This window comes from Xenopus tropicalis, chromosome 5 (assembly GCF_000004195.4).
Source record: "Xenopus tropicalis strain Nigerian chromosome 5, UCB_Xtro_10.0, whole genome shotgun sequence".
Lineage (NCBI taxonomy): Eukaryota > Metazoa > Chordata > Amphibia > Anura > Pipidae > Xenopus > Xenopus tropicalis.
Window position 1 is genome coordinate 8,383,791 of NC_030681.2, and position 19,313 is coordinate 8,403,103.

Sequence of the window (19,313 nt, forward strand, 5' to 3'; positions counted from 1 at the left end):
GTAGTAAATCTCTTTTTTATTTAACCAAAACTTGCCCCCAAGTCAGGAATTCAAAAATAATTACACTTGGTTCGGGGGCACTGAGAGCAACATTCGTTGCCCCTGAGCCACTGGTGAGTCACTGGTGTCAGGAATGATTATTAGCGATGGATTCAGGGGTTTTTCCCCCTAACTATGTTTAATTTCTTTCAACAGACAATGGGAGCTGAGGGATATGGAACAAAGGAACAAGTTGAATACCAAGGAGGCCAATTGGTATTTATCACTGTGTAACTTGAGCCATCTGATGAGTTCAGGGTGTGGCTAATTCTGGGTATTCTTCATGTCCAGCCCTCAAGCAAAGGTGCCTTTACAATCCAGACCCTCCACTAGAACCTTTCCATAGGAAGTTTGTTGTAAGTGTCCACCGTACGCCCCCTGATTAGTTGCAGATTCCAGGCCTCATTCCTGCCCAACCTTCCAAGCAAAGATGCTGTCTCACATCATCTAAACACCTCTCTACATGTTTTTTTGTTGCAAGTTTGTTCAATTTTCCATTAACCATTTAGTCAGGTAGGACTTTTTTCAACTATTCCAGAACATGGCCTGTGTAATAAAAATTAATCTTTGTACAAGGAACCTATATTTTCTTAGCTCTATGTTGCAACCTCTGGTGGATATGGTCTCATCTAAAACCCTGGAGATGCCGGGGATTGAACCCGGGGCCTCATACATGCGAAGCATGCGCTCTACCACTGAGCTACATCCCCTTCCCACAGCTATCAGTTCTATTGGCAGAGTGGTATGGCAGAGGGATTGGCAGAGTGGCACAGCAGGGGGACTGGCAGAGTGGAAAGGCAGAGGGATTGGCAGAGTGGCACAGCAGAGGGACTGGCAGAGTGGCACGGCAGTGGGATTGGCAGAGTGGCACGGCAGAGGGACTGGCAGAGTGGCACGGCAGGGATTGGCAGAGCGGCACGGCAGTTGGACTGGCAGAGTGGCACGGCAGAGGGACTGGCAGAGTGGCACAGCAGAGGGGCTGGCAGAGTGGCACGGCAGAGGGACTGGCAGAGTGGAACGGCAGGGTGCTAGAGAAGAACTGGCAGTGTAAAAGTTGGAGAGTAGTGGTTTCCAAACTCCGGCTCCCATACAGGTTACTGAATGCTGACAAACTCAGTGCGGGTGCATATCTGGCAGGGCCGGAACTAGGGGTAGGCAAAAGAGGCAGTTGCCTAGGGCACAACGATTGGGGGGCGCCAGGCAGGAGCCTTCCCCTAGTCTGCTCTCTAGTCATTGACCCCGCCGCTTCTCATTACACGGTGGGGGCAATGATCCATCACTAATCTATAGAAGTGCAATACATAATGGGGATGTAGCTCAGTGGTAGAGCGCATGCTTCGCATGTATGAGGCCCCGGGTTCAATCCCCGGCATCTACAGGGTTTTAGATGAGCCCATATCCACCAGAGGTTGCAACATGGGGCAAAGGAAATACAGGTTCCTTGTACAAAGATTAATGTTCCTTGTACAAAGATTAATGTTACTTACACAGGCCGTGCTTTGGAATAGTTTAAATGAGTATTAACTCCCTAAACGGGCAATGGAGACACAAACAAAAAAGGTTTTATAGGAGTTTTTAGATTGAGAAGGCATCTTTGCTTGGAAGGTTGGGCAGGAATAAGGCCTGGAATCTGCAACTAATCAGGGGGCGCACGTTGGACACTTACAACAAACTTCTTTGGAAAGGTTCTAGTGGAGGGTCTGGATTGTAAAGGCACCATTGCTTGGGGGCTGGACATGAAAAATACCCAGAATTTGCCACACCCTGAACTCATCAGATGGCTGAGGTTACACAGTGATAAAGACCAATTGGCCTCCTTGGTATTTAAGCTTGTTCCTTTGTTCCATATCCCTCGGCTCCCATTGTCTGTTGAATGAAATTAAACTTAGTTTTTATTGGATGCAATGAAAATAGAGGGGGAAAAAAACCCTGAATCCATCGCTAATAAACTGTGAAGGGCACAAATGAATTCCTTACACCAGTGATCCCCAACCAGTGGCTCAGAGGCAACATGTTGCTCACCAACCCCTTGGAGGTTGCTGTCAGCGCCCAAAAACCAGGTGTAAATATTTTTGAATTCCTGACCTGGTGTTAAGTTTTGGTTGAATAAAAACAAGATTTACTATCAAATAAAGCCTCCTGTAAGCTGATATACAATCCTACAATAAAGGATATATAGATATATACACACAGTATGCACTTGTAATTAATGATACATTGACTTCTATGAAAAATAACTCCAGATCCTAAATACATTGAATACAGTGAGGGGCAGAAGCAGTGGCACCACAAATACATTGAATACAGTGAGGGGCAGAAGCAGTGGCACCCAAAATACATTAAATACAGTGAGGGGCAGAAGCAGTGGCACCCAAAATACATTGAATACAGTGCGGGACAGAAGCAGTGGCACCCAAAATACATTGAATAAAGTGAGGGGCAGAAGCAGTGGCACCCAAAATACATTGAGTACAGTGAGAAGCAGTGGGAACTTTAGCCCCAAATACATTAAATACAGTGAGAGGCAATGATTTCTGACACCCAGAGCCCCTTACCCTTTCACAAAGCTAGTTTCCGAGGGCTGGAGAAGATTTCAGCATTATAGAGATGATAAAAAAATTAAAAATCGTTTGCTTTGCTAAATGGGCTCACATGCCATGACAACACCATGGAATATGATTGTAGAAGTGACAGCTGTGGGAAGGGGATGTAGCTCAGTGGTAGAGCGCATGCTTTGCATGTATGAGGCCCCGGCATCTCCAGGGTTTTGAATAAGAGAATATCATTAAAGCATTCACTAGTGTTCTGAAGTCAATGTGTTTCTATATAAATAAAGTGCTATAAATTAGCCTATACTTTGAACCAGGCTGCCATATTGAATTTGTAAAGGGTGCTAGAGAAGAACTGGCAGTGTAAAAGTTGGAGAGTAGTGGTTTCCAAACTCCGGCTCCCATACATGTCACTGAATGCTGACAAACTTAGTGCGGGTGCATATCTGGCAGGGCCGGAACTAGGGGTAGGCAAAAGAGGCAGTTGCCTAGGGCACAACGATTGGGGGGCGCCAGGCTGGAGCCTACCCCTAGTCTGCTCTCTAGTCATTGACCCCGCCGCTTCTCATTACACGGTGGGGGCAATGATCCATCGCTAATCTATAGAAGAGCAATGCGTAATGGGGATGTAGCTCAGTGGTAGAGCGCATGCTTCGCATGTATGGGGCCCCGGGTTCAATCCCCGGCATCTCCAGGGTTTTAGATGAGACCGTATCCACCAGAGGTTGCAACATGGGGCAAAGAAAATACAGGTTCCTTGTACAAAGATTAATGTTACTTACACAGGCCGTGCTTTGGAATAGTTTAAATGAGTATTAATTTCCTAAACGGGCAATGGAAACACAAACAAAAAAGGTTTTATAGGAGTTTTTAGATTGAGAAGGCATCTTTGCTTGGAAGGTTGGGCAGGAATGAGGCCTGGAATCTGCAACTAATCAGGGGGCGCACGTTGGACACTTACAACAAACTTCTTTGGAAAGGTTCTAGTGGAGGGTCTGGATTGTAAAGGCCCCTTTGCTTGGGGGCTGGACATGAAAAATACCCAGAATTTGCCACACCCTGAACTCATCAGATGGCTCAGGTTACACAGTGATAAAGACCAATTGGCCTCCTTGGTATTCAAGCTTGTTCCTTTGTTCCATATCCCTCGGCTCCCATTGTCTGTTGAATGAAATTAAACTTAGTTTCTATTGGATGCAATGAAAATAGAGGGGGGAAAAAACCCTGAATCCATCGCTAATAAACTGTGAAGGGCACAAATGAATTCCTTACACCAGTGATCCCCAACCAGTGGCTCAGGGGCAACATGTTGCTCACCAATCCCTTGGAGGTTGCTGTCAGCGCCCCCAAAACCAGGTGTAAATATTTTTGAATTCCTGACCTGGTGTTAAGTTTTGGTTGAATAAAAACAAGATTTACTACTAAATAAAGCCTCCTGTAAGCTGATATACAATCCTACAATAAAGGATATATACACACAGTATGCACTTTTAATTAATGATACATTGACTTCTATGAAAAATAACTCCAGATCAAAAATACATTATACAGTGAGGGGCAGAAGCAGTGGCACCACAAATACATTAAATACAATGAGAGGCAATGATTTCTGACACCCAGATCCCCTTACCCTTTCACAAATCTGGTTTTCCGAGGGCTGGAGAAGATTTCAGCATTATAAAGATGAAAAAAAAAAATCAAGAATTGTTTGCATTGGTAAATATGCTCACATACCCTACTGGTAGACATGAGAATAACACCTAAGCAGGAGACACACCTGAAACCCTAAAAACTCCTCTACATCTTTTTTTGTTGCAAGTTTGATCAAGTTTCCATTAACCATTTAGTAGGTAGGAGTTTTTTCAACTATTCCAGAGCATGGCCTGTGTAAGTAACATTAATGTTTATACAAGGAACCTGTAATTCCTTTGCACCATGTTGCAACCTCTAAAAACCCTGGAGATGCCGGGGATTGAACCCGGGGCCTCATACATGCGAAGCATGCGCTCTACCACTGAGCTACATCCCCATCATACGAAAGATGGCTCCAGAATAGCATTGAAGTCATTCACTAAAATGTAAAACCCGCGGTACCAGAAGATAACAAACCCAGCAAGGGCTGACATTATGCCTGAAACACTCGGGTACTCAGCCTGTTACACAGCTGCACAGCTGCTTTTGTGGGTCTAAAACCAGATATCAGGGGCGGGCCAAGCCGACTGGGTGCCCTAGGCAACCCGGTCAGCCACCTCGCCCCTGCACCTTCCCACCCCCCCGCGTGTGCCTTGGCATGGTGCATGCACAAGGGGGGTTCACAATGCGATGGATCATTGCCCCCACAGCATAATGAAAAGCGGCGGGGTCAATGACTAAAGAGAGCAGACTAGGGGTAGGCTCCAGCCTGGCGCCCCCCTATCAGATATGCACCCGCACTGAGTTTGTCAGCATTCAGTAACCTGTATGGGAGCCGAAGTTTGGAAACCACTACTCTCCAACTTTTACACTGCCAGTTCTTTTCTGGCACCCTTTACTAATTCAATATGGCAGCCTGTTTCAAAGTATAGGCTATTTTATAGCACTTTATTTATATAGAAACACATTGGCTTCAGAATACTAGCAAACGCTTTAATGATATTCTTTTATTCAAAACTCAGGAGATGGCGGGGATTGTACCCGGGGCCTCATACACGCAAAGCATACGCTCTACCACTGAGCTACATCCCCTTCCCATTACTCTGGCTTCCCAATTATATTTCATGATGTCTTCTATTGGGTCCACTTCTCATGTATGAGGCCCCGGGTTCAATCCCCGGCATCCCCGGCACACCCTGAACTCATCAGATGGCGTAAGTTAAACAGTGATAAAGACCAATTAGCCTCCTTGGTATTTAAGCTTGTTCCTATGTTCCATATCCCTCGGCTCCAATTGTCTGTTTAAAGAAATTAAACTTAGTTTCTATTGGATGCAATGAAAATAGAGGGGGGAAAAAACCTGAATCCATCTCTAATAATCTCTAAAGGGCACAAATTAATTCCTTACACCAGTGATCCCCAACCAGTGGCTCAGGGGCTACATGTTGCTCCCCAACCCCTTGGATGTTGCTCTTAGCGCCTCAAAACAAGGTGTAATTATTTTTGAATTGCTGACCTGGTGTTATGTTTTGGTTCAATAAAAACAAGATTTACTACCAAATGAAGCCCCCCTGTAAGCTGATATACAATCCTACAATAAAGGATATATAGATATATACACACAGTATGCACTTGTAATTAATGATACATTGACTTCTATGAAAAATAACTCCAGATCCTAAATACATTATACAGTGAGGGGCAGAAGCAGTGGCACCACAAATACATTGAATAAAGTGAGGGGCAGAAGCAGTGGCACCCAAAATACATTGAATACAGTGAGGGGCAGAAGCAGTGGCACCCAAAATACATTGAGTACAGTGAGAAGCAGTGGGAACTTCAGCCCCAAATACATTAAATACAGTGAGAGGCAATGTTTTCTGACACCCAGATCCCTTTACCCTTTCACAAAGCTAGTTTCCGAGGGCTGGAGAAGATTTCAGCATTATAGCGATGATAAAAAAATTAAAAATCGTTTGCATTGCTAAATGGGCTCACATGTCATGACAACACCGTGGAATATGATTGTAGAACTGACAGCTGTGGAAGGGGATGTAGCTCAGTGGTAGAGCGCATGCTTTTCATGTATGAGGCCCTGGGTTCAATCCCCGGCATCTCCAGGGATTTGAATAAAAGAATATCACTAAAGCATTCGCTAGTGTTCTGAAGTCAATGTGTTTCTACACAAATAAGTGCTATAAATTAGCCTATACTTTGAACCAGGCTGCCATATTGAATTTGTAAAGGGTGCTAGAGAAGAACTGGCAGTGTAAATGTTGGAGAGTAGTGGTTTCCAAACTTCGGCTCCCATACAGGTTACTGAATGCTGACAAACTCAGTGCGGGTGCATATCTGGCAGGGCCGGAACTAGGGGTAGGCACAAGAGGCATTTGCCTAGGGCACAATGATTGGGGGGCACCAGGCTGGAGCCTACCCCTAGTCTAGTCCCTTTAGTCATTGACCCTGCCGCTTCTCATTACGCGGTGGAGACAATGATCCATCGCTAATCTATAGACGTGCAACACATGATGGGGGTGTAGCTCAGTGGTAGAGCGCATGCTTCGCATGTATGAGGCCCTGGGTTCAATCCCCGGCATCTCCAGGGTTTTAGATGAGACCATATCCACCAGAGGTTGCAACATGAGGCAAAGGAAATACAGGTTCCTTGTACAAAGATTAATGTTACTTACACAGGCCGTGCTTTGGAATAGTTTAAATGAGCACTAACTACCTAAACGGGTAATGGAAACACGAACAAAAATGGTTGTATAGGAGTGTTTAGATTGAGAAGGCATCTTTGCTTGGAAGGTTGGGCAGGAATGAGGCCTGGAATCTGCAAATAATCAGGTGGCGCAAGATGGACACTTACAACAAACTTCCTATGGAAAGGTTCTAGTGGAGGGTCTGTATTGTAAAGGCACCTTTGCTTGGGGGCTGTACTTGAAGAATATCCCAAATTTGCCACACCCTGAACTCATTAGGTGGCGTAAGTTAAACAGTGATAAAGACCAATTAGCCTCCTTGGTATTCAAGCTTGTTCCTTTGTTCCATATCCCTTGGCTCCCATTGTCTGTTGAATGAAATTAAACTTAGTTTCTATTGGGGGAAATGAAATTAGAGGGAAAAAAAAAACCCTGAATCCATCGCTAATAAACTGTGAAGGGCACAAATTAATTCCTTACACCAGTGATCCCCAACCAGTGGCTCAGGGGCAACATGTAACCCCTTGGATGTTGCTGTCAGCGCCCCCAAAACCAGGTGTAATTATTTTTGAATTCCTGACCTGGTGTTACGTTTTGGTTGAATAAAAACAAGATTTACTGCCAAATAAAGCCTCCTGTAAGCTGATATACAATCCTACAATAAATGAAATATAGATATATACATACAGTATGCACTTGTAATTAATGATACATTAACTTCTATGAAAAATAACTCCAGATCCTAAATACATTATACAGTGAGGGGCAGAAGCAGTGGCACCACAAATACATTGAATACAGTGAGGGGCAGAAGCAGTGGCACCCAAAATACATTACATATAGGGAGGGGCGGAAGCAGTGGCACCCAAAATACATTGAATACAGTGAGGGGCAGAAGCAGTGGCACCCAAAATACATTGAGTACAGTGAGAAGCAGTGGAAACTTCAGCCCCAAATACATTAAATACAGTGAGAGGCAATAATTTCTGACACCCAGATCCCTTTACCCTTTCACAAAGCTAGTTTCCGAGGGCTGGAGAAGATTTTAGCATTATAGAGATAAATAAAATTAAAAATCGTTTGCATTGATAAATGTGCTCACATGCCGTGACAACACCATGGAATATGATTGTAGAACTGATAGCTGTGGGAAGGGGATGTAGCTCAGTGGTAGAGCGCATGCTTTGCATGTATGAGGCCCCGGGTTCAATCCCCGGCATCTCCACGGTTTTGAATAAGAGAATATCATTAAAGCATTCGCTAGTGTTCTGAAGTCAATGTGTTTCTATATAAATAAAGTGCTATAAATTAGTCTATACTTTGAAACAGGCTGCCATATTGAATTAGTAAAGGGTGCTAGAGAAGAACTGGCAGTGTAAATGTTGGAGAGTAGTGGTTTCCAAACTCCGGCTCCCATATAGGTTACTGAATGCTGACAAACTTAGTGCGGGTGCATATCTGGCAGGGCCGGAACTAGGGGTAGGCAAAAGAGGCAGTTGCCTAGGGCACAACGATTGGGGGGCGCCAGGCTGGAGCCTTCCCCTAGTCTGCTCTCTAGTCATTGACCCCGCCGCTTCTTATTACACGGTGGGGGCAATGATCCATCACTAATCTATAGAAGATCAATGCATAATGGGGATGTAGCTCAGTGGTAGAGCGCATGCTTCGCATGTATGAGGCCCCGGGTTCAATCCCCGGCATCTCCAGGGTTTTAGATGAGACCATATCCACCAGAGGTTGCAACATGGGGCAAAGGAAATACAGGTTCCTTGTACAAAGATTAATGTTACTTACACAGGCCATGCTTTGGAATAGTTTAAATGAGTATTAACTCCCTAAACGGGCAATGGAAACACAAACAAAAAAGGTTTTATAGGAGTTTTTAGATTGAGAAGGCATCTTTGCTTGGAAAGTTGGGCAGGAATGAGGCCTGGAATCTGCAACTAATCAGGGGGCGCACATTGGACACTTACAGGCCCGGATTTGTGGAGAGGCCACAAAGGCCCGGGCCTAGGGCGGCAGAGGTTTAGGGGCGGCATGCCGCCCCGCCGCAAGAACATTTTTTAATTTTGCTCCCATACGGAGCAGTCGGGACCTCTCCCCACTGCTCCGTATGGGAGTTAAAAAGAGCATGCGCAATGGGGAGCTGGCGCTTTGCGCATGCGCAGTGGGGGCGCGTTCGCGCATGCGCATGGGGGACTCCCACAGGGGCGGCCTCGGGGCGCACCGGAGAGAAATCCGGCCCTGGACACTTACAACAAACTTCTTTGGAAAGGTTCTAGTGGAGGGTCTGGATTGTAAAGGCACCATTGCTTGGGGGCTGGACATGAAAAATACCCAGAATTAGCCACACCCTGAACTCATCAGATGGCTCAGGTTACACAGTGATAAAGACCAATTGGCCTCCTTGGTATTCAAGCTTGTTCCTTTGTTCCATATCCCTCGGCTCCCATTGTCTGTTGAATGAAATTAAACTTAGTTTCTATTGGATGCAATGAAAATAGAGGGGGGAAAAAACCCTGAATCCATCGCTAATAAACTGTGAAGGGCACAAATTAACTTTTACACTGCCAGAATTTTTCTGGCACCCTTTACTAATTCAATATGGCAGCCTGTTTCAAAGTATAGGCTATTTTATAGCACTTTGTTTATATTGAAACACATTGGATTCAGAACACTAGCGAATGCTTTAATGATATTCTCTTATCCAAAACCATGGAGATGCCGGGGATTGAACCCGGGGCCTCATACATGCAAAGCATGCGCTCTACCACTGAGCTACATCCCCTTCCCATTACATTCCAATTATATTCCATGATGTCTTCTATCGGGACCACTTCTCATGTATGAGGCCCCGGGTTCAATCCCCGGCATCCCCGGCACACCCTGAACTCATCAGATGGCGTTAGTTAAACAGTGATAAAGACCAATTGGCCTCCTTGGTATTTAAGCTTGTTCCTTTGTTCCATATCCCTCGGCTTCTATTGTCTGTTTAAAAAAATTAAACTTAGTTTGTATTGGACGCAATGAAAATAGAGGGGGAAAAAAACCTGAATCCATCGCTAATAAACTCTGAAGGGCAACATGTTGCTCCCCAACCCCTTGGATGTTGCTCTTAGCGCCTCAAAACAAGGTGTAATTATTTTGAATTGCTGACCTGGTGTTATGTTTTGGTTCAATAAAAACAAGATTTACTACCAAATAAAGCCCTCCTGTAAGCTGATATACAATCCTACAATAAAGGATATATAGATATATACACACAGTATGCACTTGTAATTAATGATACATTGACTTCTATGAAAAATAACTCCAGATCCTAAATACATTATACAGTGAGGGGCCGAAGCAGTGGCACCACAAATACATTGAATACAGTGAGGGGCAGAAGCAGTGGCACCCAAAATACATTGAATACAGTGAGGGACAGAAGCAGTGGCACCCAAAATACATTAAATAAAGTGAGGGGCAGAAGCAGTGGCACCCAAAATACATTGAGTACAGTGAGAAGCAATGGGAACTTCAGCCCCAAATACATTAAATACAGTGAGAGGCAATGATTTCTGACACCCAGATCCCCTTACCCTTTCACAAAGCTAGTTTCCGAGGGCTGGAGAAGATTTCAGCATTATAGAGATGATAAAAAAATTAAAAATCGTTTGCTTTGCTAAATGGGCTCACATGCCATGACAACACCGTGGAATATGATTGTAGAACTGACAGCTGTGGGAAGGGGATGTAGCTCAGTGGTAGAGCGCATGCTTTGCATGTATGAGGTCCCGGGTTCAATCCCCAGCATCTCCAGGGTTTTGAATAAGAGAATATCATTAAAGCATTCACTAGTGTTCTGAAGTCAATGTGTTTCTATATAAATAAAGTGCTATAAATTAGCCTATACTTTGAACCAGGCTGCCATATTGAATTTGTAAAGGGTGCTAGAGAAGAACTGGCAGTATAAAAGTTGGAGAGTAGTGGTTTCCAAACTTCGGCTCCCATACATGTCACTGAATGCTGACAAACTCAGTGCGGGTGCATATCTGGCAGGGCCGGAACTAGGGGTAGGCAGAAGAGGCAGTTGCCTAGGGCACAACGATTGGGGGGCGCCAGGCTGGAGCCTACCCCTAGTCTGCTCTCTAGTCATTGACCCCGCCGCTTCTTATTACACGGTGGGGGCAATGATCCATCACTAATCTATAGAAGATCAATGCATAATGGGGATGTAGCTCAGTGGTAGAGCGCATGCTTCGCATGTATGAGGCCCCGGGTTCAATCCCCGGCATCTCCAGGGTTTTAGATGAGACCATATCCACCAGAGGTTGCAACATGGGGCAAAGAAAATACAGGTTCCTTGTACAAAGATTAATGTTACTTACACAGGCCATGCTTTGGAATAGTTTAAATGAGTATTAACTCCCTAAACGGGCAATGGAAACACAAACAAAAAAGGTTTTATAGGAGTTTTTAGATTGAGAAGGCATCTTTGCTTGGAAGGTTGGGCAGGAATGAGGCCTGGAATCTGCAACTAATCAGGGGGCGCACATTGGACACTTACAGGCCCGGATTTGTGGAGAGGCCACAAAGGCCCGGGCCTAGGGCGGCAGAGGTTTAGGGGCGGCATGCCGCCCCGCCGCAAGAACATTTTTTAATTTTGCTCCCATACGGAGCAGTCGGGACCTCTCCCCACTGCTCCGTATGGGAGTTAAAAAGAGCATGCGCAATGGGGAGCTGGCGCTTTGCGCATGCGCAGTGGGGGCGCGTTCGCGCATGCGCATGGGGGACTCCCACAGGGGCGGCCTTGGGGCGCACCGGAGAGAAATCCGGCCCTGGACACTTACAACAAACTTCTTTGGAAAGGTTCTAAATACATTATACAGTGAGGGGCAGAAGCAGTGGCACCACAAATACATTAAATACAATGAGAGGCAATGATTTCTGACACCCAGATCCCTTTACCCTTTCACAAATCTAGTTTTCCGAGGGCTGGAGAAGATTTCAGCATTATAAAGATGAAAAATCAAGAATTGTTTGCATTGGTAAATATGCTCACATACCCTAGTGGTAGACATGAGAATAACACCCAAGCAGGAGACACCCCTGAACCCCTAAACACTCCTCTAGATCTTTTTTTGTTGCAAGTTTGATCAAGTTTCCATTAATCATTTAGTCAGGTAGGAGTTTTTTCAACTATTCCAGAGCATGGCCTGTGTAAGCAACATTAATGTTTATACAAGGAACCTGTAATTCCTTTGCCCCATGTTGCAACCTCTAAAAACCCTGGAGATGCCGGGGATTGAACCCGGGGCCTCATACATGCGAAGCATGCGCTCTACCACTGAGCTACACCCCCATCATACAAAAGATGTCTCCAGAATAGCATTGAAGTCATTCACTAAAATGTGAAACCCCGCGGTACCAGAAGATAACAAACCCAGCAAGGGCTGACATTATGCCTGAAACACTCAGGTACTCAGCCTGTTACACAGCTGCACAGCTGCTTTTGTGGGTCTAAAACCAGATATCAGGGGCGGGCCAAGCCAACCGGGTGCCCTAGGCAACCCGGTCAGCCACCTCGCCCATGCACCTTCCCACCCCCCCGCGTGTGCTTTGGCATGGTGCATGCGCAAGGGGGGTTCACAATGCGATGGATCATTGCTCCCACAGCATAATGAAAAGCGGCGGGGTCAATGACTAAAGAGAGCAGACTAGGGGTAGGCCCCAGCCTAGCGCCCCCCTATCAGATACGCACCCGCACTGAGTTTGTCAGCATTCAGTAACCTGTATGGGAGCCGAAGTTTGGAAACCACTACTCTCCAACGTTTACACTGCCAGTTCTTTTCTGGCACCCTTTACTAATTCAATATGGCAGCCTGTTTCAAAGTATAGGCTATTTTATAGCACTTTATTTATATAGAAACACATGGATTTCAGAACACTAGCGAATGCTTTAATGATATTCTCTTATCCAAAACCCTGGAGATGCCGGGGATTGAACCCGGGGCCTCATACATGCAAAGCATGCGCTCTACCACTGAGCTACATCCCCTACCCATAACTCTGATTTCCCAATTATATTCCATGATGTCTTCTATTGGGTCCACTTCTCATGTATGGGTTCAATCCCCAGCATCTCCACACCCTGAATTCATCAGATGGTGTAAGTTAAACAGTGATAAAGACCAATTGGCCTCCTTGGTATTTAAGCTTGTTCCTTTGTTCCATATCCCTCGGCTCCAATTGTCTGTTTAAAGAAATTAAACTTAGTTCAGTGGTAGAGCGCATGCTTCGCATGTATGGGGCCCCGGGTTCAATCCCCGGCATCTCCAGGGATTTGAATAAAAGAATATCACTAAAGCATTCGCTAGTGTTCTGAAGTCAATGTGTTTCTACACAAATAAGTGCTATAAATTAAACTATACTTTGAAACAGGCTGCCATATTGAATTTGTAAAGGGTGCTAGAGAAGAACTGGCAGTGTAAATGTTGGAGAGTAGTGGTTTCCAAACTTCGGCTCTCATACAGGTTACTGAATGCTGACAAACCCAGTGCGGGTGCATATCTGGCAGGGCCGGAACTAGGGGTAGGCACAAGAGGCATTTGCCTAGGGCACAATGATTGGGGGGCACCAGGCTGGAGCCTACCCCTAGTCTAGTCCCTTTAGTCATTGACCCCGCCGCTTCTCATTACGCGGTGGAGACAATGATCCATCGCTAATCTATAGACGTGCAACACATGATGGGGGTGTAGCTCAGTGGTAGAGCGCATGCTTCGCAAGTATGAGGCCCTGGGTTCAATCCCCGGCATCTCCAGGGTTTTAGATGAGACCATATCCACCAGAGGTTGCAACATGAGGCAAAGGAAATACAGGTTCCTTGTACAAAGATTAATGTTACTTACACAGGCCGTGCTTTGGAATAGTTTAAATGAGCATTAACTACCTAAACGGGTAATGGAAACACGAACAAAAATGGTTGTATAGGAGTGTTTAGATTGAGAAGGCATCTTTGCTTGGAAGGTTGGGCAGGAATGAGGCCGGGAATCTGCAAATAATCAGGTGGCGCAAGATGGACACTTACAACAAACTTCCTATGGAAAGGTTCTAGTGGAGGGTCTGTATTGTAAAGGCACCTTTGCTTGGGGGCTGTACTTGAAGAATATCCCAAATTTGCCACACCCTGAACTCATTAGGTGGCGTAAGTTAAACAGTGATAAAGACCAATTAGCCTCCTTGGTATTCAAGCTTGTTCCTTTGTTCCATATCCCTTGGCTCCCATTGTCTGTTGAATGAAATTAAACTTAGTTTCTATTGGGGGAAATGAAATTAGAGGGAAAAAAAAAACCCTGAATCCATCGCTAATAAACTGTGAAGGGCACAAATTAATTCCTTACACCAGTGATCCCCAACCAGTGGCTCAGGGGCAACATGTAACCCCTTGGATGTTGCTGTCAGCGCCCCCAAAACCAGGTGTAATTATTTTTGAATTCCTGACCTGGTGTTACGTTTTGGTTGAATAAAAACAAGATTTACTGCCAAATAAAGCCTCCTGTAAGCTGATATACAATCCTACAATAAATGAAATATAGATATATACATACAGTATGCACTTGTAATTAATGATACATTAACTTCTATGAAAAATAACTCCAGATCCTAAATACATTATACAGTGAGGGGCAGAAGCAGTGGCACCACAAATACATTGAATACAGTGAGGGGCAGAAGCAGTGGCACCCAAAATACATTACATATAGGGAGGGGCAGAAGCAGTGGCACCCAAAATACATTGAATACAGTGAGGGGCAGAAGCAGTGGCACCCAAAATACATTGAGTACAGTGAGAAGCAGTGGAAACTTCAGCCCCAAATACATTAAATACAGTGAGAGGCAATAATTTCTGACACCCAGATCCCTTTACCCTTTCACAAAGCTAGTTTCCGAGGGCTGGAGAAGATTTTAGCATTATAGAGATAAATAAAATTAAAAATCGTTTGCATTGATAAATGTGCTCACATGCCGTGACAACACCGTGGAATATGATTGTAGAACTGATAGCTGTGGGAAGGGGATGTAGCTCAGTGGTAGATCGCATGCTTTGCATGTATGAGGCCCCGGGTTCAATCCCCGGCATCTCCACGGTTTTGAATAAGAGAATATCATTAAAGCATTCGCTAGTGTTCTGAAGTCAATGTGTTTCTATATAAATAAAGTGCTATAAATTAGTCTATACTTTGAAACAGGCTGCCATATTGAATTAGTAAAGGGTGCTAGAGAAGAACTGGCAGTGTAAATGTTGGAGAGTAGTGGTTTCCAAACTTCGGCTCCCATACAGGTTACTGAATGCTGACAAACTTAGTGCGGGTGCAAATCTGGCAGGGCCGGAACTAGGGGTAGGCAAAAGAGGCAGTTGCCTAGGGCACAACGATTGGGGGACGCCAGGCTGGAGCCTACCCCTAGTCTGCTCTCTAGTCATTGACCCCGCCGCTTCTTATTACACGGTGGGGGCAATGATCCATCACTAATCTATAGAAGATCAATGCATAATGGGGATGTAGCTCAGTGGTAGAGCGCATGCTTCGCATGTATGAGGCCCCGGGTTCAATCCCCGGCATCTCCAGGGTTTTAGATGAGACCATATCCACCAGAGGTTGCAACATGGGGCAAAGGAAATACAGGTTCCTTGTACAAAGATTAATGTTACTTACACAGGCCATGCTTTGGAATAGTTTAAATGAGTATTAACTCCCTAAACGGGCAATGGAAACACAAACAAAAAAGGTTTTATAGGAGTTTTTAGATTGAGAAGGCATCTTTGCTTGGAAGGTTGGGCAGGAATGAGGCCTGGAATCTGCAACTAATCAGGGGGCGCACATTGGACACTTACAGGCCCGGATTTGTGGAGAGGCCACAAAGGCCCGGGCCTAGGGCGGCAGAGGTTTAGGGGCGGCATGCCGCCCCGCCGCAAGAACATTTTTTAATTTTGCTCCCATACGGAGCAGTCGGGACCTCTCCCCACTGCTCCGTATGGGAGTTAAAAAGAGCATGCGCAATGGGGAGCTGGCGCTTTGCGCATGCGCAGTGGGGGCGCGTTCGCGCATGCGCATGGGGGACTCCCACAGGGGCGGCCTCGGGGCGCACCGGAGAGAAATCCGGCCCTGGACACTTACAACAAACTTCTTTGGAAAGGTTCTAGTGGAGGGTCTGGATTGTAAAGGCACCATTGCTTGGGGGCTGGACATGAAAAATACCCAGAATTAGCCACACCCTGAACTCATCAGATGGCTCAGGTTACACAGTGATAAAGACCAATTGGCCTCCTTGGTATTCAAGCTTGTTCCTTTGTTCCATATCCCTCGGCTCCCATTGTCTGTTGAATGAAATTAAACTTAGTTTCTATTGGATGCAATGAAAATAGAGGGGGGAAAAAACCCTGAATCCATCGCTAATAAACTGTGAAGGGCACAAATGAATTCCTTACACCAGTGATCCCCAACCAGTGGCTCAGGGGCAACATGTTGCTCACCAACCCCTTGGAGGTTGCTGTCAGCGCCCCCAAAACCAGGTGTAAATATTTTTGAATTCCTGACCTGGTGTTAAGTTTTGGTTGAATAAAAACAAGATTTACTACCAAATAAAGCCTCCTGTAAGCTGATATACAATTCTTCAATAAAGGATATATAGATATATACACACAGTATGCACTTGTAATTAATGATACATTGACTTCTATGAAAAATAACTCCAGATCCTAAATACATTATACAGTGAGGGGCAGAAGCAGTGGCACCACAAATACATTAAATACAATGAGAGGCAATGATTTCTGACACCCAGATCCCTTTACCCTTTCACAAATCTAGTTTTCCGAGGGCTGGAGAAGATTTCAGCATTATAAACATGAAAAATCAAGAATTGTTTGCATTGGTAAATATGCTCACATACCCTAGTGGTAGACATGAGAATAACACCCAAGCAGGAGACACCCCTAAACACTCCTCTACATCTTTTTTTGTTGCAAGTTTGATAAAGTTTCCATTAACCATTTAGTCAGGTAGGAGTTTTTTCAACTATTCCAGAGCATGGCCTGTGTAAGTAACATTAATGTTTATACAAGGAACCTGTAATTCCTTTGCCCCATGTTGCAACCTCTAAAAACCCTGGAGATGCTGGGGATTGAACCCGGGGCCTCATACATGCGAAGCATGCGCTCTACCACTGAGCTACACCCCCATCATACAAAAGATGTCTCCAGAATAGCATTGAAGTCATTCACTAAAATGTGAAACCCCGCGGTACCAGAAGATAACAAACCCAGCAAGGGCTGACATTATGCCTGAAACACTCAGGTACTCAGCCTGTTACACAGCTGCACAGCTGCTTTTGTGGGTCTAAAACCAGATATCAGGGGCGGGCCAAGCCAACCGGGTGCCCTAGGCAACCCGGTCAGCCACCTCGCCCATGCACCTTCCCACCCCCCCGCGTGTGCTTTGGCATGGTGCATGCGCAAGGGGGGTTCACAATGCGATGGATCATTGCTCCCACAGCATAATGAAAAGCGGCGGGGTCAATGACTAAAGAGAGCAGACTAGGGGTAGGCCCCAGCCTAGCGCCCCCCTATCAGATACGCACCCGCACTGAGTTTGTCAGCATTCAGTAACCTGTATGGGAGCCGAAGTTTGGAAACCACTACTCTCCAACGTTTACACTGCCAGTTCTTTTCTGGCACCCTTTACTAATTCAATATGGCAGCCTGTTTCAAAGTATAGGCTATTTTATAGCATTTTATTTATATAGAAACACATGGATTTCAGAACACTAGCGAATGCTTTAATGATATTCTCTTATCCAAAACCATGGAGATGCCGGGGATTGAACCCGGGGCCTCATACATGCAAAGCATGCGCTCTACCACTGAGCTACATCCCCTTCCCGTTACTCTGATTTCCCAATTATATTCCATGATGTCTTCTATTGGGTCCACTTCTCATTTATGGGTTCAATCCCCAGCATCTCCACACCCTGAACTCATCAGATGGCGTAAGTTAAACAGTGATAAAGACCAATTGGCCTCCTTGGTATTTAAGCTTGTTCCTTTGTTCCATATCCCTCGGCTCCAATTGTCTGTTTAAAGAAATTAAACTTAGTTTGTATTGGATGCAATGAAAATAGAGGGGGAAAAAACCCTAATAAACTGTGAAGGGCACAAATTAATTCCTTACACCAGGGATCCCCAACCAGTGGCTCAGGGGCTACATGTTGCTCCCCAACCCCTTGGATGTTGCTCTTAGCGCCTCAAAACAAGGTGTAATTATTTTTGAATTGCTGACCTGGTGTTAAGTTTTGGTTCAATAAAAACAAGATTTACTACCAAATAAAGCCCCCCTGTAAGCTGATATACAATCCTACAATAAAGGATATATAGATATATACACACAGTATGCACTTGTAATTAATGATACATTGACTTCTATGAAAAATAACTCCAGATCCTAAATACATTATACAGTGAGGGGCAGAAGCAGTGGCACCACAAATACATTGAATACAGTGAGGGTCAGAAGCAGTGGCACCCAAAATACATTAAATACAGTGAGGGGCAGAAGCAGTGGCACCCAAAATACATTGAATACAGTGCGGGACAGAAGCAGTGGCACCCAAAATACATTAAATAAAGTGAGGGGCAGAAGCAGTGGCACCCAAAATACATTGAGTACAGTGAGAAGCAGTGGGAACTTTAGCCCCAAATACATTAAATACAGTGAGAGGCAATGATTTCTGACACCCAGATCCCCTTACCCTTTCACAAAGCTAGTTTCCGAGGGCTGGAGAAGATTTCAGCATTATAGAGATGATAAAAAATTTTTAAATCGTTTGCTTTGCTAAATGGGCTCACATGCCGTGACAACACCGTGGAATATGATTGTAGAACTGACAGCTGTGGGAAGGGGATGTAGCTCAGTGGTAAAGCGCATGCTTTGCATGTATGAGGCCCCGGGTTCAATCCCCGGCATCTCCAGGGTTTTGAATAAGAGAATATCATTAAAGCATTCACTAGTGTTCTGAAGCCAATGTGTTTCTATATAAATAAAGTGCTATAAATTAGCCTATACTTTGAACCAGGCTGCCATATTGAATTTGTAAAGGGTGCTAGAGAAGAACTGGCAGTATAAAAGTTGGAGAGTAGTGGTTTCCAAACTTCGGCTCCCATACAGGTTACTGAATGCTGACAAACTTATAGCGGGTGCTGTTTAAATAAATTAAACTTAGTTTCTATTGGATGCAATTAAAATAGAGGGGGGAAAAAAACCCTGAATCTATCGCTAATAAAGTGTGAAGGGCACAAATTAATTCCTTACACCAGTGATCCCCAACCAGTGGCTCAGGGGCAACATGTAAC

The 19,313-nt window shown here is 45.0% G+C and overlaps 19 non-coding genes across 19 annotated transcripts; 12 read left to right on the top strand and 7 right to left on the bottom strand.

Moving 5' to 3' along the window:
* Positions 1–677: 677 nt before the first annotated feature.
* Positions 678–749, bottom strand: trnaa-cgc. The gene has a single exon. It is a non-coding gene; the product is annotated as a tRNA-Ala (tRNA).
* Positions 750–1,345: 596 nt separating this feature from the next.
* trnaa-cgc lies at positions 1,346–1,417 on the top strand. Its single transcript has one exon. It is a non-coding gene; the product is annotated as a tRNA-Ala (tRNA).
* A 1,793-nt stretch (positions 1,418–3,210) lies between these two features.
* Positions 3,211–3,282, top strand: trnaa-cgc. Its single transcript has one exon. It is a non-coding gene; the product is annotated as a tRNA-Ala (tRNA).
* Positions 3,283–4,545: 1,263 nt separating this feature from the next.
* Positions 4,546–4,617, bottom strand: trnaa-cgc. Its single transcript has one exon. It is a non-coding gene; the product is annotated as a tRNA-Ala (tRNA).
* A 1,651-nt stretch (positions 4,618–6,268) lies between these two features.
* trnae-uuc lies at positions 6,269–6,340 on the top strand. The gene has a single exon. It is a non-coding gene; the product is annotated as a tRNA-Glu (tRNA).
* A 410-nt stretch (positions 6,341–6,750) lies between these two features.
* On the top strand, positions 6,751–6,822 carry trnaa-cgc. The gene has a single exon. It is a non-coding gene; the product is annotated as a tRNA-Ala (tRNA).
* Positions 6,823–8,075: 1,253 nt separating this feature from the next.
* trnaa-ugc lies at positions 8,076–8,147 on the top strand. The gene has a single exon. It is a non-coding gene; the product is annotated as a tRNA-Ala (tRNA).
* Positions 8,148–8,556: 409 nt separating this feature from the next.
* On the top strand, positions 8,557–8,628 carry trnaa-cgc. Its single transcript has one exon. It is a non-coding gene; the product is annotated as a tRNA-Ala (tRNA).
* A 1,010-nt stretch (positions 8,629–9,638) lies between these two features.
* trnaa-ugc lies at positions 9,639–9,710 on the bottom strand. Its single transcript has one exon. It is a non-coding gene; the product is annotated as a tRNA-Ala (tRNA).
* Positions 9,711–10,654: 944 nt separating this feature from the next.
* On the top strand, positions 10,655–10,726 carry trnaa-ugc. The gene has a single exon. It is a non-coding gene; the product is annotated as a tRNA-Ala (tRNA).
* A 409-nt stretch (positions 10,727–11,135) lies between these two features.
* trnaa-cgc lies at positions 11,136–11,207 on the top strand. The gene has a single exon. It is a non-coding gene; the product is annotated as a tRNA-Ala (tRNA).
* Positions 11,208–12,197: 990 nt separating this feature from the next.
* trnaa-cgc lies at positions 12,198–12,269 on the bottom strand. The gene has a single exon. It is a non-coding gene; the product is annotated as a tRNA-Ala (tRNA).
* A 624-nt stretch (positions 12,270–12,893) lies between these two features.
* Positions 12,894–12,965, bottom strand: trnaa-ugc. Its single transcript has one exon. It is a non-coding gene; the product is annotated as a tRNA-Ala (tRNA).
* A 690-nt stretch (positions 12,966–13,655) lies between these two features.
* On the top strand, positions 13,656–13,727 carry trnaa-cgc. The gene has a single exon. It is a non-coding gene; the product is annotated as a tRNA-Ala (tRNA).
* Positions 13,728–14,980: 1,253 nt separating this feature from the next.
* trnaa-ugc lies at positions 14,981–15,052 on the top strand. Its single transcript has one exon. It is a non-coding gene; the product is annotated as a tRNA-Ala (tRNA).
* Positions 15,053–15,461: 409 nt separating this feature from the next.
* trnaa-cgc lies at positions 15,462–15,533 on the top strand. Its single transcript has one exon. It is a non-coding gene; the product is annotated as a tRNA-Ala (tRNA).
* Positions 15,534–17,074: 1,541 nt separating this feature from the next.
* Positions 17,075–17,146, bottom strand: trnaa-cgc. The gene has a single exon. It is a non-coding gene; the product is annotated as a tRNA-Ala (tRNA).
* Positions 17,147–17,770: 624 nt separating this feature from the next.
* Positions 17,771–17,842, bottom strand: trnaa-ugc. Its single transcript has one exon. It is a non-coding gene; the product is annotated as a tRNA-Ala (tRNA).
* A 1,018-nt stretch (positions 17,843–18,860) lies between these two features.
* Positions 18,861–18,932, top strand: trnaa-ugc. The gene has a single exon. It is a non-coding gene; the product is annotated as a tRNA-Ala (tRNA).
* Positions 18,933–19,313: the final 381 nt, after the last annotated feature.